Raw genomic sequence first — 15,908 nt, forward strand, 5'->3', positions numbered from 1 at the left:
GGGGCAAGCTGGTGCCTATACTGCAAGTCCAGGGAGAGAGGTGGACCAATGGGTAGCTTGCTGGGGTCAGAGGCCACTAGGTGGAGGGCCAGGGGGCAACCTGGTGCCTATACTTTAAGTCCAGGGAGAGAGGTGGACCCCTGGGTAGCTTGCTGTGGTCAGAGGCCTCTAGGTGGAGGGCCAGAGGGCACCCTGGGGCCTTTACTGCAAGTGCAGGAAAAGAGGTGGACCTTTGGGTAGCTTGCTGGGTTCAGATGCTCCTAGGTGGAGGGCCAGGGGGCACCCTGGGGCCTATACTGCAAGTCCAGGGAGAGAGTTGGACCCCTGGGTAGCTTGCTGGGGTCAGAGGCCCCTAGGTGGAGGGCAAGGGGGCACCCTGGGGCCTATACTGCAAGTTCAGGAAGAGAAGTGGACCCCTGGGTAGCTTGCTTGGGTCAGGGCCCCCTGGGTGGAAGGCCAGGGGGCCCCCTGGGGCCTATACTGCAAGTACAGGGAGAGAGGTGGACCCCTGGCTAGCTTGCTTGGGTCAGGAGCCCCTAGGTGGAGGGCCAGGGGGAACCCTGGAGCCTTTATTGCAAGTCCAGGGAGAGAGGTGGACCCCTGGGTAGCTTGCTGGGGTCAGAGGCCCCAAGATAAAGGGCCAAGGGGCACCCTGTTTTCTATACTGCAAGACCAGGGTGAGATATGGACCCTTTGGTAGCTTGCTGAGGTCAGGGGCCCCTATGTGAGGTACCAGACAGCCAACTCCTTAACCTCCTGTCTATAAGCAGACTCGTCACCATCCTGATTGAGGCCGATAAGTGTGGTGTCGTCTGCAAACTTCAAGAGCTTAACAGAGGGGTCTTTTGATTTGTAGTCATTTGTGTACAGAGAAAAGAGCAAAGGGGAGAGGACACACCCCTGTGGGGGGCGCCAGTGCTGATTGTGCGGATACTGGATGAAAATTTCCTCAGCTTCACCAGCTGCTGCCTGTCTGTTAGGAAAGAAATGATGGTGTGAAGAGCAGTTCAGAGTGGGTGTGGGGGTTTTCTCAAACCGGCAGTAAAACTCATTCAAGTCGTTTGCAAGTCGTTCGTTGTCTACAGTGCTGGGGTATGGTGTCTTGTAGTTTGTGATGTTTTTTTTACAATTTTTCACACAGATGCTGAGTCGCTGGAATAGAACTAACTCTTTAGTTTCTCAGAATAATTCCTTTTTGCAACTCTGATCTCCTTTTCCAGTGTGTATTTGGTCTGCTTATACAAGGCCCTCCCTCATTCCTGTAAGCAACCTCCTTGGCTTGACGTAGCTGTCTGAGTTTTACAGTGAACCACGGTTTGTCATTGTTATATGTGAGTGGAGTCCTGGTAGGAATGCACACGTCTTCACAGAAACTGATATAAAATGTTACAGTCTCTGTGAGCTCATCCAGATCATTTACAGCAGCTTCAAAAACACGTCAGTCAGTGATGTCGAAACAGGCTTGTAGATCCCGCTCCGTTTCGTTAGTCCATCTTTTCACAGATCTTAACACAGGCTTGGCTGTTTTCAGTTTCTGCCTGTAGGTTGGTATGAGATGAATCAAACAATGGTTAGAGTGTCCCAAAGCTGCTCATTGGACGGAGCAGTATGCATCCTTTATTGTTGTATAACAGTGATCCAATATGTTACGGTCTCTTGTGGGACATGTACTGTCTCTTGTAAGGCCATAGAGCCTGGAGGTGGAGAACAAAGGCGTGTTTGGGAGCCCAATCTGCAACCCCAGAAAGAATGGCTGGCCTCTGGGACAGCTCGCTGGGGCCAGAGACCCTGGAGAAGGAGGTCAAGGGGGCCCTCAGGGGTCCAGACTGCAAGACGCTGTTTCCCAATATGCGTTCTTCAGCGGTCTTGCATCCTCTTGTTCTCGTGCAACGTCATCATCAGCTGCCTAAGTTCAGTTCCAATACTCAAGACCGCAAGTACAGAGGACGCGTGAAATTTCCCGGATGTGATCTTGATATATAGGATGCACTGATGCAGATTTGAGCACTGAATTCGCTCTGGAAGTCCCAGAAGTCATTGCGACTGGAGTTGGGAAGTGCAGCATTTTATTTAGATTCATTATTAAGTTCAAAGATATCACTTATTAACCTCAGGGGTCCGTTCTTCGTACCTCGCTTAAATGATCTAAGATGATTTGACAGATCCTGGATCTTTTCATCTCGATAACTGATCTCTCGCTAATTTGGTTCTTCAAACAAGTTCGCGAATGAGATTAGAATGTCTGGATAAACTGATCTGAGATTGCTGCGTGTGTTGTGAAGGACAGATCTATCGATCCTCGAAATCATGATCAGCAATGCAACGATTGGCTGACGGCACAACTGCGTAATGACATCATCTGATTAATATTCAATTATCCATGTGAGCAAAATTATGTCAAATTAGCAGTAAACGGTTTGTTAAATATGACACGCAATATCCTTCCACATTTGTTGTGAGCTGTAGGCTTTAAACTTTCATGTGTCAAGAGTATTCGTCATGTATTTCAATGCATATCAGTGTATTTAGTTCTACATTTAGAAAAGATTTTCTTTATTATAGTAGCCGTTTTTTTAATCGATGTAAAGAATAACTGGTTGTTTACAAAAGCATTTTGATATTGGTAAAGGCGTCTGCAACTTTTGTGAAGCATCAAATCACCGGCATATTAACTATCAAAACATGTTCATGACTGCATAAATGTATTACTGCTTTAAAAAAAGTCACATATTGTGCATGTTTATTATACACAATTTGTACTAAGCGATTGAAAAAGTTCATATCAAGTTTTCTCTGTGCACCACCAGGTGGTAGTCTTTGTACTTTCATTTTGAGAGTGCAGATTGCATAAGTTTTATTAATATATATAACTTTATTTATTTTATTAATAACTATAACTTTATATATATAGTTTAAAAAATATTTACTCTTTTCCCAAGTGTATATAACTACTACTGTAAGAATATATCAGAATTCGGTACATACTTTCTGTATTATATTTGCTTGAACTGAACCGATCTAATCCTGTTTATATAAATTGAACCTGCTCCCGATCAGGTTTAAGCTAGCAGAACTGTTGCTATGACAACAACTCTCGGATCAGCTTTGAAGAACGAAACGATCCTGGATCGTTTCAAATCGTCAATATTCAATCCAGCTGAGTAATCCACGTACGAAGAACGGACCCCAGGAGTTTCCCTAAATGAAACTGTGAAAATAAACATTACCATGGACATCTTAATAAAAGAATAAACACATTAAAGGTTGTTTGTTTGATGAAATTCGTATTAAAATTTGTTTTATTTATAATGTGAAGAGTATATTTATAATGCTTTTATGCAAATTATATATATTTTGAAGAGGGGGAAATCAATAAATCGTTGTACGAGTGCTGTAATGTTTAAATAATTTCCATTTAAAATGTGTGAAGGTCACGTCACCATGAGGAAGAACACAGTATCCCATTTCTTTAAGGACGCGTTCTCTGCCCTCACGGTCTCCTGAGTTCATTATTCCGAGGACACCTGGCAAGACCAGTCTCCACAAGAACGCAAGTCCGTTCTCAGCGTTCTTGGAATCGAGAAACAGCCAAGGAGAGTGGCTGACCCTCACGACAGCTCGCTGGAGCCTGAGACCATGGAGATGGAGGACAAGGGGCCCCTCAAAAGGCCAGACTGCAAGCCCAATGAGAGCAAGGAGTTTGCGAAAGTTACCATATCTGCCTTGCAGGAACCAGCTTTTTTTCAGCTTTTAATTGACAAAAAAACTGATAAAAATAGCTTAAAACACTGGAATTTTCATTCTTTGTTTAAAACAACATTACATGCAGTATTAAATATGTTTTAACAAGTTGCCAGTGAATAAAAGGTTTGAGAGAGTTTGCGAAATGGGCCCATGCATTTCTGCATTGCAGGACTACAACTTGTTTCACCTTTATTTGCAGTATTAAATAGGTTAACAAGTTGCCAGTGAAAAATTTGTGAAATTAAAGAATTTGCAAAATTGCTTATTTCTGCATTGCAGCAATCAGCTTTTGAAAGCCAAAAACATCAAGTGATAAAAACTGCTTAAAACAATGAAAATCATCATTATTTTTATTTTAAACAACAACATAGTATTAAAAGTATTAAACATGTTACAACAAGTCGCCAGCGAAAAATTTGTGAAAAGAGCGAGTTTGCAAAATTGAAGGAGTTAGCTCGTTTCAGTGAGGGGAAAAATAAATAAAAATAATAAATAAAAATAATAAATAAAAATAATAATAATAATAATAAAAAAAATATATATATATATATATATATATATATATATATATATATATATATATATATATATATATATATATATATATATATATATATAAATAAAAGCTCAAACAGGTAATCAAAAAATTCAGAACAGTTTAGTTCACCTTGAGTGAGGTAGTGCAATCGGACTTTGAGTTTAAAGCAGCCAAAGAAGAGCGATTCCCTGCGGATGCAGTAGCAATGGATGAACTGAGACAGACTGACCAGACCGCAGCAAGCAGGTTGGCTGATGCAGAAGATAAAATAACAACACAAGAGACCAAAAGGAAAACGAAACCAAAACAAACTAGCGCTTGGAGTCTGGGGAAACGGGACACGACAAGACAAGACTACTCTCAACATTTTTTACAGTCATTGCTCTCAACAGGATGAGAACACAAGTGACCTCACAAGCACACAAAACGGACTGTCGAAGGGAAAGCGACGAGAACGAACTAAATAGGGGAGAAAATCAGGCGGCAGCAGGTGAAAGTGTCAATTGCTAATTAATTAACGGATGGAATAACAAGGCGGAGAAAGTGAGCGTTCGGACAGTGAAGCACATGGCCAGCTGTCAAAACAAACCATAGAGGTAAAGTTGGATTTATGTTAATAATATAATTTCATAAAAGTATTTTTTGCAAACTCTAAAAAGCGAAATCATATTAGTTGTCAATGACTTTCAAAGTACAACATTGTGCACAGTCAAATAAACAGTGTTAATGTTGTTTTCAAGTCATAGGGGAGAACGTGAGACATTGGGTAATGTGAGACACCCCCTGTATCTAGGCAACGGATTTTATATATCACTCTATAACAATTTTGTTTTAAAGCCCCTTCCATATCTCCTTTACCATGTAGAATAGGAATTCCTGTAAGTAAACAGCAAAAAGTAAGTTGTTTTCCTGTAAGTTGTTACAGCAAAAGTTTGCTGTAAGTAAAAGTATTTTTTTTTTGCCATCAACTTAATCAACTGTTGTGCCAAAGCAAATTGTAGAAAAACTTATACATGTTGATGAGCTACCAACATATAAAACCATGTGAGGATGCTAGTTTAAGATTAGCCTGAATTGCTAAAAAATATAATTTTTTTCTAAAATGTGGCGGTGGGGAAAATTGAGACAAATGCTCTGGGGTAAAGTGAGACATAAGGTACAAGTTAAATTTAGCCTTTTGATTTTTCTGGCCTGTCTCAGTTTACCCCGCAGCTGGGGCAAAGTGAGACACAAAACTACTTTTTTTTAAACAATCATATTTTCACTTTCCTTTATCCTAAATACAGTCTGATAAATTCCATTGCTAGATAACATTCTGAATTAATAAGAAATGTTTAAATTTTCTGATATATAATTTTAGCTCGCTTAGAGGGGAGAAAATGTAAAAAGTGTCTCACTTTACCCCGTTCTCCCCTACTCGCATGCTAATTCCTATTGAATATTCAAAGTAACATGGTAAACAATACAGAGACTTTTAAATGTACAAATGTATAAATATAAAACCAACTTTACCCCTATAAACAAACCTGAAATACGCAAACATGTTTCAAAACACACAATGACAACACAAACAGGTAAGTCAAGACACATTTAATGATAACTGCTTAAAACAATGAAAATCATCATTCATCATTTTTGTTTCATACAACATTAAATGCACTATTAAACATGGTTTAACAAGTTGCAAGTGAAAAATAAGTGAAATGACAGAGTTTACAAAAGTGCATATTTCTCGGTTGCAGGAATCAGCTTGTTTCAACTTTTAAAGGCCAAAAACAGAAAGTGATAAAAACTGCTTAAAACAAGGAAAATCACAGTGCTTTTTGTTTTAAACAACATTATATGCAATATAAAACATGTTTTAACAAGTTGCCAGTTAATATAAGTGAAATGAGAAATTTTGCAAAAGGGCCCATTTCTGCATTGCAGGAATCAACTTGTTTCAGCTTTTATGGGCCAAAACAGCAAGTGAAAAAACTGCTTAGAACAAAGAAAATCATCTTCTTCTTGTTTTATACAACATTATATGCAGCATTAAACATGTTTTAACAAGTTCATTCATTCACTTTCTTTTCAGCTTTTTTCCCCTTTATTAATCTGGGGTAGCCAAAGCGGAATGAACCGCCAACTTATCCAGCATATGTTTTATGCAGCGGATGCCCTTTCAGCTGCAACTCATCACTGGGAAAAATTTATTTACACTCATACCCTACAAACAATTCAGCCTACCCATACACATGTCTTTGGACTCAGAACAGCATATAACCAAAACTAATCTAAAAAAATAAATATAATTTACATGTCATCAACTGGATTTGAACTCATGTAGTCAATAGCTCCGACCCATGCATCAATCACCTTATCTAACTGAGCTACTCAGGACTACATTTGAAACTCTCTGTTTTAATATCTTTATCAGTCACTATATGCTGTGATTTATAACATAGGCTATTTAGTGGAACATCGTTGTCATTTAGAGCTATTCTGAGAAAATATCAGCTCATTAGACTTTGTAGACACAGGATAACACGAGTCAATGGAACTCTATCAATTCCGATTGCATAATATTGTAATATTCTGTTGCATAATATTATATTGTACAGATATATTAGACATAATGGGCTCTATTTAGACGGTCCATGCGCAGAGCGCAAAACGCAGGGCGCAAACGCTTTCAGGGCGTGTCAGAACGCATTTTTGCTAATTTACGGATGGGAAAATGCACTTTGCGCCAAGGCGCATGGGCTAAAACTGTTGGGTTTATTTTCTTAATGAGTTATAGGTGTGTTTTGACAATAAACCAATTAGAGTCTCATCTCCCATTACCTTTAAGAGCCAGCTGCGTCGCGCCAACAGCGCATTCACTATTTACATGACGCAAAGTAAGTCTAAGTGGAAAAATGAGCAAAAAATGAGAAAACTGTTAAACAGAACATCTACTGCGTGAGAATGAGAGATAATGGAACTACTTTCCATTTTTTTTTTTTTTTAATTTTAAAAAGATTTTTAAAAGCGTAGATGAAGCTTTATTTCTGAAGAATTTGACTTTGTTTTATTTGAAACTTCAAACAAAGCTTCTAATACCTTCATCTGTAATTCAGACCAAAACTAAGGGAAGTCCAAGGAATGCATGATAAAGCTCAGGCACATGTGTTCGTAAAACTTAAGGACAGATTGTCTGAACTTGGTGTTTGCACTGACACAATAACAAATGTAATTGAAGAACTAAAAAACTAACACGGTGAAGGCAGGAAATTCTGTTTTGCGGACAGATCAGTGTCTCAAAACAGTCTTTAAAACACGTTCAATTATATTGAGCCAGTGCCTGTGTATTTAGGTACTAATGACTTGGGGATGGAATGCTTTGCACATTTTGTGCCTATAAAAGAAACTGTCAATGCCCATGATGAATTCTCAGAGGAATTCAAAAGACAGTATAAATCTAATTTTCGCTTACCAAAAAAGGATTTGTTTGAGGACATATGGGAAAGACAAAATATTGCAAATAGTGCCTTATTTAAAATAGACAGTTCATCTATAGCATTGATTCTTTATCTAGATGCTTTCGAAGTTGTAAATTCTTCGGGATTAGGCTGAAAAAAAAAAAACACAAGATTTTTGCAGTTTATTTAACACTTGGTGATATTTTACCACACAACAGATCAAATATTGATCAGATGCAGCTTGTTCATCTCTGCAGGGAGCGGGATTTTAAGTGTTTTGGACAGGAAAGAGTTTTTAATTGATTGATTAAGGATCTAAAAGACCTAGAGAACAGTGGCACTGTACTAAAAGATGGCAAAGTTATTAAAGGGGCTCTGTTTGCAATAGCAGGAGATAACCTCGGGTCACATGGTATCGGTGGTTTTCTGGAGAACTTTAGCAGAAGTACTTATTTTTGTAGATTTTGTGATGTGGACAGACATACATTTCAGTGCATTCCGTTGTCAGAGGCTTCAAAAAGAACAAAGCTGTCATGTCAGCAGATTATCAAAGACCTACGAGAGACCAACTCTGAATCTGTGCTTGGAATCAAATTTGACTCTATATTCAATCAACTGCTGTATTTTCATGTTTGTGGGCCGGGTCTTCCACTGTGTCTAAATCATGATCTTTTTCAGGGTGTTGTTTCCAGTGACTTGGCATTGTGTATCAACAACCTGGTAAACAAAAAGAAGCATTTTAAGTTTAAGAACTGAACAGAAGCCTAGGTCAGTTTACCTATCTAGGTAGTGAAGCAAATAGTTTTGTCCAAATAGTAAGAAGTTAGGTGGGCATGCAGTCCAAAATTGGTGCCTGTTGAGAGTTCTTCCTTTGCTGGTTGGAGACAGGATAAAAATCCCACCGAATGGAGTGCATGGAACAGGATTTTGGTTTTAAAATAAATAGTTGTTCATGTGTGTTCCACAACTATTACTATTGCCGATCAGGTTGCTTATTTGGGTGTCCTCATGGAAGAATACATCCAGTCTAGAGTGGAATCATTTCCAGGATGTCCCCCTAAACCTAAACATCCCTATCTCTGTCACTATCCAGAGCTTATAATCCAGTTTGGCACTCTGATTCGTCTTTGGATGATGATATTTAAAAGCACACTTACCTCAAACAGTGTGCAAGAAAATTGCACAACTTTAAGAACCTGTGTGCTACTTTAGCAGAGACATCAACTCTTACAATCATACTGAATTATTGAGACTCTTTTTTCCACCTGTAATTCAGGTGGGAAGAGGAAATTAGTTTTATACCAGTGACTACAGTGCAGGCCCGTGCAGAGACTGTCAAAAGGGCATGGGGCATGTGCAGGATACATTTTTTGGAAGGGGTGGGGGGGGGGGGTGTTGTCGCGCACATACTGAAGAGCCGTGTTGTCGCGCGCGTTCTCATCACCTGTGTTGTTGCACGCATACTTTAACGCGTGGGGTTGAGCGCACGTACTCAAGAGCGGTGTTGTTGCGCGCCTACTGAAGGGCGGGAGGGAGGGTGTGTCGCGGGGGCACTTTTGATCGTTTTGGAAGGGAACTTTCCATCCAAGACTAAAAAGGGCATGTTTACTGCACAGGTTGAGCCCTATGTGTGCACGTGCCTGCTACAGTGACAACATCAAGGCAGCTACTTCAGCATTCAGTTTCACTCATGACTTCACTGTAGTTGCAAATGAAGTCATTTACAAAAGCACTAAGTACAAAAAAAATGTACGTTGTACTAAATCAAGATAAAAAAAGTCTACACATGGGTGAGGTTTAACTGATTTTTATTCATTGCAATGAATCTGTCTTCTTTGTTGTGAGGAGGCAGCAGGCTGTGCAGCTTGTTGATACTGTATGAGTGTCCATTGCATAATAGAGACAGTTGAAGATTCAAACTACTTGTGTGTAAAACAAGAGAATCTCCTTGATTATTATCCATTAGCACAGCACAAGATGAATGACTTACCAGTGTTTGTTTTTCATCGCTCTTTTCCAGATTTCTAAAGGCATGTCCACATTGGATGAGGATGTGCGAGATGCTGTGTTGGCAATCCTACTGGGCTACCAGAGGAGAAAGTAGTGTCTCTTTTTAACACCTTGGCAAACATAGGAGTTGAATCCAAATCTGACTTGCAGTTTTTTTTTTAAAGCGGATGATCTCCCTGATCACATCACACTAACACAGTGTTAAAGGCTCCTCAGTGCATGGAATATAGAGTATGACATAGTCACCTTTATGATCACTGATGCAAAATTGCTTGACATTAATGGTTGATTGGTATGCTTTACATATTTTTTTTTTTTTGCCTACATGTTGTCTCAAACACATTTAATCATTTCCTTTTTTGTGTGTGTGGAGAAGTAACCAAAGTTTTTTTTTTTCATTGAGAAATGTGATTTTGTTTATACAGTGCATGTCAGTGTGGCCCAATTCCATTCCAAGTTAGATAATAAGAACTTAATCTTCATAGGGTAATCAAAAGGTTCTATGTAACATATTAGAACATTTTACTGAAGACAGTCTAAACTGTTTACTTAGTTTAATTATACCAGATTAAATTGGATTTTGATAAATAACCTTCATACTGCATTTATTTCCTATTTAAACTGGACAGTTTAAGACCCTAAGTAGCCCTATGGAATAGCACTGTCTCGTGCAAAAGTTAAATTATCAGTCTTTGCACGAAACTGAAAATTATAACAATTCTACTTTTAAACCATGTACAGAAAAAGCCAGACAACTCTGTAGCTTGAGCTTTCTTTCACACAAAGATATGTTTATGGTAAATCTTGTGTAAAATTATTGTTATTTACACACATTCTACCTCTTTTGTCAATAATAGATTCAGTTCATGCCTGTTTCTGGTTGTGTATTCCATCATATGACAGAAAGCATGAGCTCCAGGTTAGTTTGTTATGACAGTGCTGTACAAACAGTTTTTTGTACAAATTGACTGTTTCCCTTCATATGACCACAATCTATCTGTTATATCTCTATAGACACAAAAAATGAGTTTTCATGTATTTTTTCTTAATCTAAAAGTGATGGTAGTCATTTACTTGCATTATAAAACTCACCACAGACCACAGTATCAGTTAAAACTTTAATTGTCAACTTTAAAGGACAAAAATAATCTTAATCGTGTATGATTTTTGGGTGACCGTATTTTGCAGAAACTAGTTTTATTTAATTCTGCACATTGTTTTAGACACACGTTTGTACAATTTTAATTGTTCAGTAACATCCTAAAGCTATTTGTACTTTATTTTTTGATATTTTGAGAACATTTTTTAGCAATGTTCAGCAACAGAAATGTCATTTTACAATTTAAAGTCTTAATAAGTAAAGTTTTTATAAACACGTGATGTTGTAACATTTCGGATCTTGTTTAAAATATCTTACTTACTGCCACTTTTGACTCTTTTGGTGAATTTAGATAATTTTGTTTAAGAAATTGTTAAATGTTGTAAAAAGTGTTTAGCCTTAGCTGGTCAAGTTAATTGAACCAAAATTTTATTCAACCCGGAATATTGGTTCAAATTTAAAGTCATTAATAAAAATAAATACTGTTGTTATGGATTTAAAAAACATAATTGCAGTTAGGAGTGTTGAATAAATGGTAATGTATGTGTTTCATAATAAATATGTTTCTGTAGAGTTAAGGCGACATGTGGTTGATGTCGGTAGCGAAAGTTGTTGCCTTAAAGAGCCCATATTATACATTAAAAAGGGTTATATTTCGGTTTTATGGGTCTCCAACAACATACTGATATGCATGCAAGGTCAAAAAACAATTTCATTGTCTTATAATATGCTTTTTTTTTTTACCTGATTATTCCAGCGACTCCCATATGATTCGTTTAGCGATTCATTTGTTCCCAAACCCCTTCTTAGCGCGAAGCCCGTTCGAGCGGGCGCTGCCATTTGAATCTTTTTGGCACGAGACTTCCGGTCTCATTCACTTCCATTCATTTTTAGACATTAAAAACTGCTTGTTTCGCTGTTTGATGTTGCAAACTGATATTTCCTTGTTATATTATTCTACTTGGTCTGTATAGTCATGCAAACATTTGTTTGTAGAGCAAGTAGTTTGACCGTTTTTTGCCGTTTATTATTCCTTGTCATTTCTCTCATAGGCGACTGAAATGGAAGTTCTAAGACAATCGCGAAAACAGGCGCACTTCCGCATTTTAGAAAAAGGTCAATAGCATTTAGTGCGAGACAGTAAAATGCCCAGAATGGTTCGTCAAGCCCCCAGGTCGCCAATATTGGTATTATCGGTATAGGATCCAATTGCAGCGGATGCCCAAAACACAAATTAGAAAAACGTTTTTCGTCTGTGTTCCTAATGAAAACAATAGTTTTCCATGACATATATAGTGTGCACTGTATCAATCCATTCTTCAACTGTAGGTGACTCTAATTGTAACCATTTTCTTGTAATTATTTGTTTACTTGTGTTGTGGAAAAAGATTTTGGTCTGCAAAAATAATCTTTGTCTCTAAGTCAAACTTTTCAAAAAATGACAAAGTCTGAGATCACCGAAGTCTTTAGGCAAAGCATTTTATTGTTACAGCATCAGTAACAACAGAGACAGGTCCTTCGAGTGTCTGCTGAAAATAGGCTTGCACACAGTTTAAATACATTACTGTGTCTTAATACTCCACCCAAATTTACACATTGCACACCTCCATCAGCTTCTCCGGTAATGGGATCTTAAATGTCTCAGGTGCCCGCCACCAATAGAATCTCAGGGTCTTTCAGGGGTCTTACCCATGTCCAGTTAAGGTCTTTCCTTCCCGCTTCAAAAGCGATGACTCAGCCAAAAAACAATGCTCAACAATATATCTTGTTCACTGTCCACTGAGCTGTCAACTGTAAGTTCAGCTGAAGTTCATAAGTACTCATAATTCTTTAGATGCCAGTACAAGTGAGTGTGGGCGCATGTGCAGGTGTGCTTTATCATGAGTTACAGAACAGAACGCAGGTGTCCTTTTAGCCTTGCATCCATAAATCCATTGTGTCATTAATGCTGCTCTTCAAATTTATCTTCTCATCCCTGACTGCATTTACACAGAATGACTTTTTCATTTACCAAAGCACACATACCTGATAATAATGCCACAGTTATGGGTAATAATATAATATATAATAATAATAATAATAATACTGAAATCACTAAAATAAGCTTATAAATGAGAGTAATACATTCATCAGAAATTCATCAAGACACAATGAATTCCCCAACACTAGCTGCCTGAAAAATAAATAACAGTTTCTTGTCTTTATTGATGAAATCTGTATCGTAGGCACACCATCTTAATATTCTTGATGCATCTTGCAAACCACATATTTTCTTTGTTTGCTGCCAGATTTTATATAGTAGATTAATTCATGGGTTTGCTTCTTTATTTATTTTAAATCTTACTTTATTATCTGCAATTAGGGCCGATAATGGGGATTCCTCCATCATCCCCTTCTATTTCAATCTATTTTGCTGAGTAGGTGGGACTCCTCCAGCAGACTAGTGGCCTTAATTGAGCAGCATAATAATATTGTTGCAGGCATGGGAGACCTAATCCACCTTTTTCTTTGCTTAATTGCAGTGTTTTAAATCTTACTCTGGGTTTTTCCCTGCCATAGAAATCTAGATATTACTTTATTCCATTTGCTAAACTGTTGATTTGATATTTCTACTTGAAGAGTTTAAAATAAATACAATAATTTTGGTTAAATGGACTGAGTACATCATTAATGTTAAATGAGGCAATCTTCATATTTTACAGTAAACTTGAAAAGTAGTATTTCAAAGTATCTTAATACATAGCTTCCCCTTGAACAAAATAACCCGAAACAAAACAATCAATATTAACCTTAAGAACTCAATTAAGTGTACTTCCATACCTGACGTCATTACTATGACTAGACTTGAGCCATCACTTGAAGGCTCCAAGGGAAAACCTCCCTTAATGAGCCTACAGAAGGGGCCCTTGTGGATGGCAGAAAACCAAGTAAACATTAAAGCTACCCATAGAACATGTCCCGACAACTTAAAATTGTACTTTTATAGGTTTTTAAATGAGATGTAGACGTTGCGCCTCCTGTCTCTCCGTCTAAGGGTGATTCCTCTCTGTGATAGTTTCACATCCTAACTATTAAGTTCAGTCCAGCGTTAATGTTACGATCGCATGTGGATTATGATGGCTGGGCGCTCACATTTCCTTGGAAAGGCTGTAGTTTTTCCTTGAATGTTGGTCTTCTTCCCTGATGAGTGTCACGTTTGCCTGCGCTCCGAGTTTTTCTCTACCATGACATGCATTGAATCTGTTCTATGAGAGTGTTTGACTGGCTAATAGGCTGCACGGGGAATCCTCTTTTGGACATGTCATGCAATGCCTCCTCGACCTTATTGTTGAAGAAATCCAGAAGTCGTCGTGAAATCCTTTTCCGCCCTTTCGGGTATTCCATATATTCAAAGATTGTTGCGTCTGAAGCGTCCCTCTGCATTCATAGGTTTCTCCTCCTTTCTGATGTGTAGCTTCAATAGGCCTGTAAGTTCCTCTTCTGCGTTTTGAATTCTCTCTTCTGCAGTCACAATTCAGCCTTCTACCTCTTCAAGTCTATCGTTAGTGTTCAGAATTTCCATTTTAATTTCTTTAAGCTGAGTGTCGCTGTCATGACAAAAGTCCCTTACCTCCTTTAAAATGAGGCTTAAATCAACTAGTTCCACTTATGGCCACCTGTTTGCACGTCGAGGGAGAACACTTTCATGTACTTTAACTGCATCTGTGTCTTTAAGACGGGAAACAGGTGGCATGTCGGGAAGTTTTTTAATGTTACGGAGTTCACACACACTCAAGAAGTAAAGAGTGGTGGTAAAATGTCAACCTGCATGTGGCTGATTTAATTCAGAAATATGTGCGATCTATAAATGAATATTTGATGATAAGACACATACATAACATGTGAGTCGAGTATCATTGTTGTGTATTTCAGCAGATTGTGTATCCTTTTTTGTTTTACACCTAGTCTCCATCTTTCTCCCCTCTTATTTTAATGTAGCTATCAGTCACTTAAATCGTTAATGTTATGATTTTAAGGTGGTTTTAAATTATTTCTGCGTCAGGAGTACTGATTCTATGCTGCCATCTTGTCGCTCTCCTACCCGGAAGTCTCCAGTAGTCATTTTTTATTCCTCCTTTAACAAACGGCCGATGAATTGCCCATTTTAAGTGTGTAGATTGGTAAAGCACTCCTTTCCCTCACACTTCCAATAATGTGAGCACAGCATCTTCATGAGTCATGACTAGCCCACACGGAATCTGCGCGCACAGAATTTTCCGCAGAATTCTGCAGATTTCTGCAGAGTCTTAGCCCATTATTAATTCTGTTTATTATCTGAATTCTGAAATCTGAATTATGAATCTGAATTTTTATTCAGTAATTTTTTTTTTATTGATTCCGTCTGGCCCTGCTCATGACTTCAGGATCAGTCTTTGCTTCTGTGTTGTTGGGCGGGGCCGCAGGTTTAAAGTTTCCCGGGTTTGCATGCGCAACAATTGGGCGGGGCTTATGTTTCGTAGCCACATCACGCTGAAATGCCTAAAGACTCGTTAACAAGATAATTAATTCTAACCACTATGAGTTGACTCTTTTTAGATGAATCAATAGTTTCAAAAACTGTCCACTTTCAGATTTATTATTTTTGTTTAATGATTTCATAAACACAACGGTTTTTCTGTCGTGAAAATCACGCTCATTGAGGGGGGGTCTGCTATGCCACTGGTAAAATTAATGATAAATGATAAATTGATAATGATGAAATTATGATAAAACCCACTGTACAAGAGTTATGTTATATTAAATAATGAAAAAACAATGGATCGTCATACGTCATCTGTGATTCTTTATGCCCTTTTTATGTTAACTGACTGTATAACTAAGCAGCCAGCCTTAGTGAGGCCAGTACAACTATTATTACAAGAGTTTTGCATTTGTTTTTTTTTTTTATTTATTCTTGTTATTTAAAAGTGTACAGTGGAAATGCATTTAAAACAATTAAAATAGAAGTACTATATTTGCTTACTGTAAAAAAAAATCATGATTTACAGCATTTCAAGGTAAAGCTACTACAACAACATCTTGGGTTTTGGGGTAT

Source organism: Danio rerio, chromosome 3, assembly GCF_049306965.1.
Source record: "Danio rerio strain Tuebingen ecotype United States chromosome 3, GRCz12tu, whole genome shotgun sequence".
Lineage (NCBI taxonomy): Eukaryota > Metazoa > Chordata > Actinopteri > Cypriniformes > Danionidae > Danio > Danio rerio.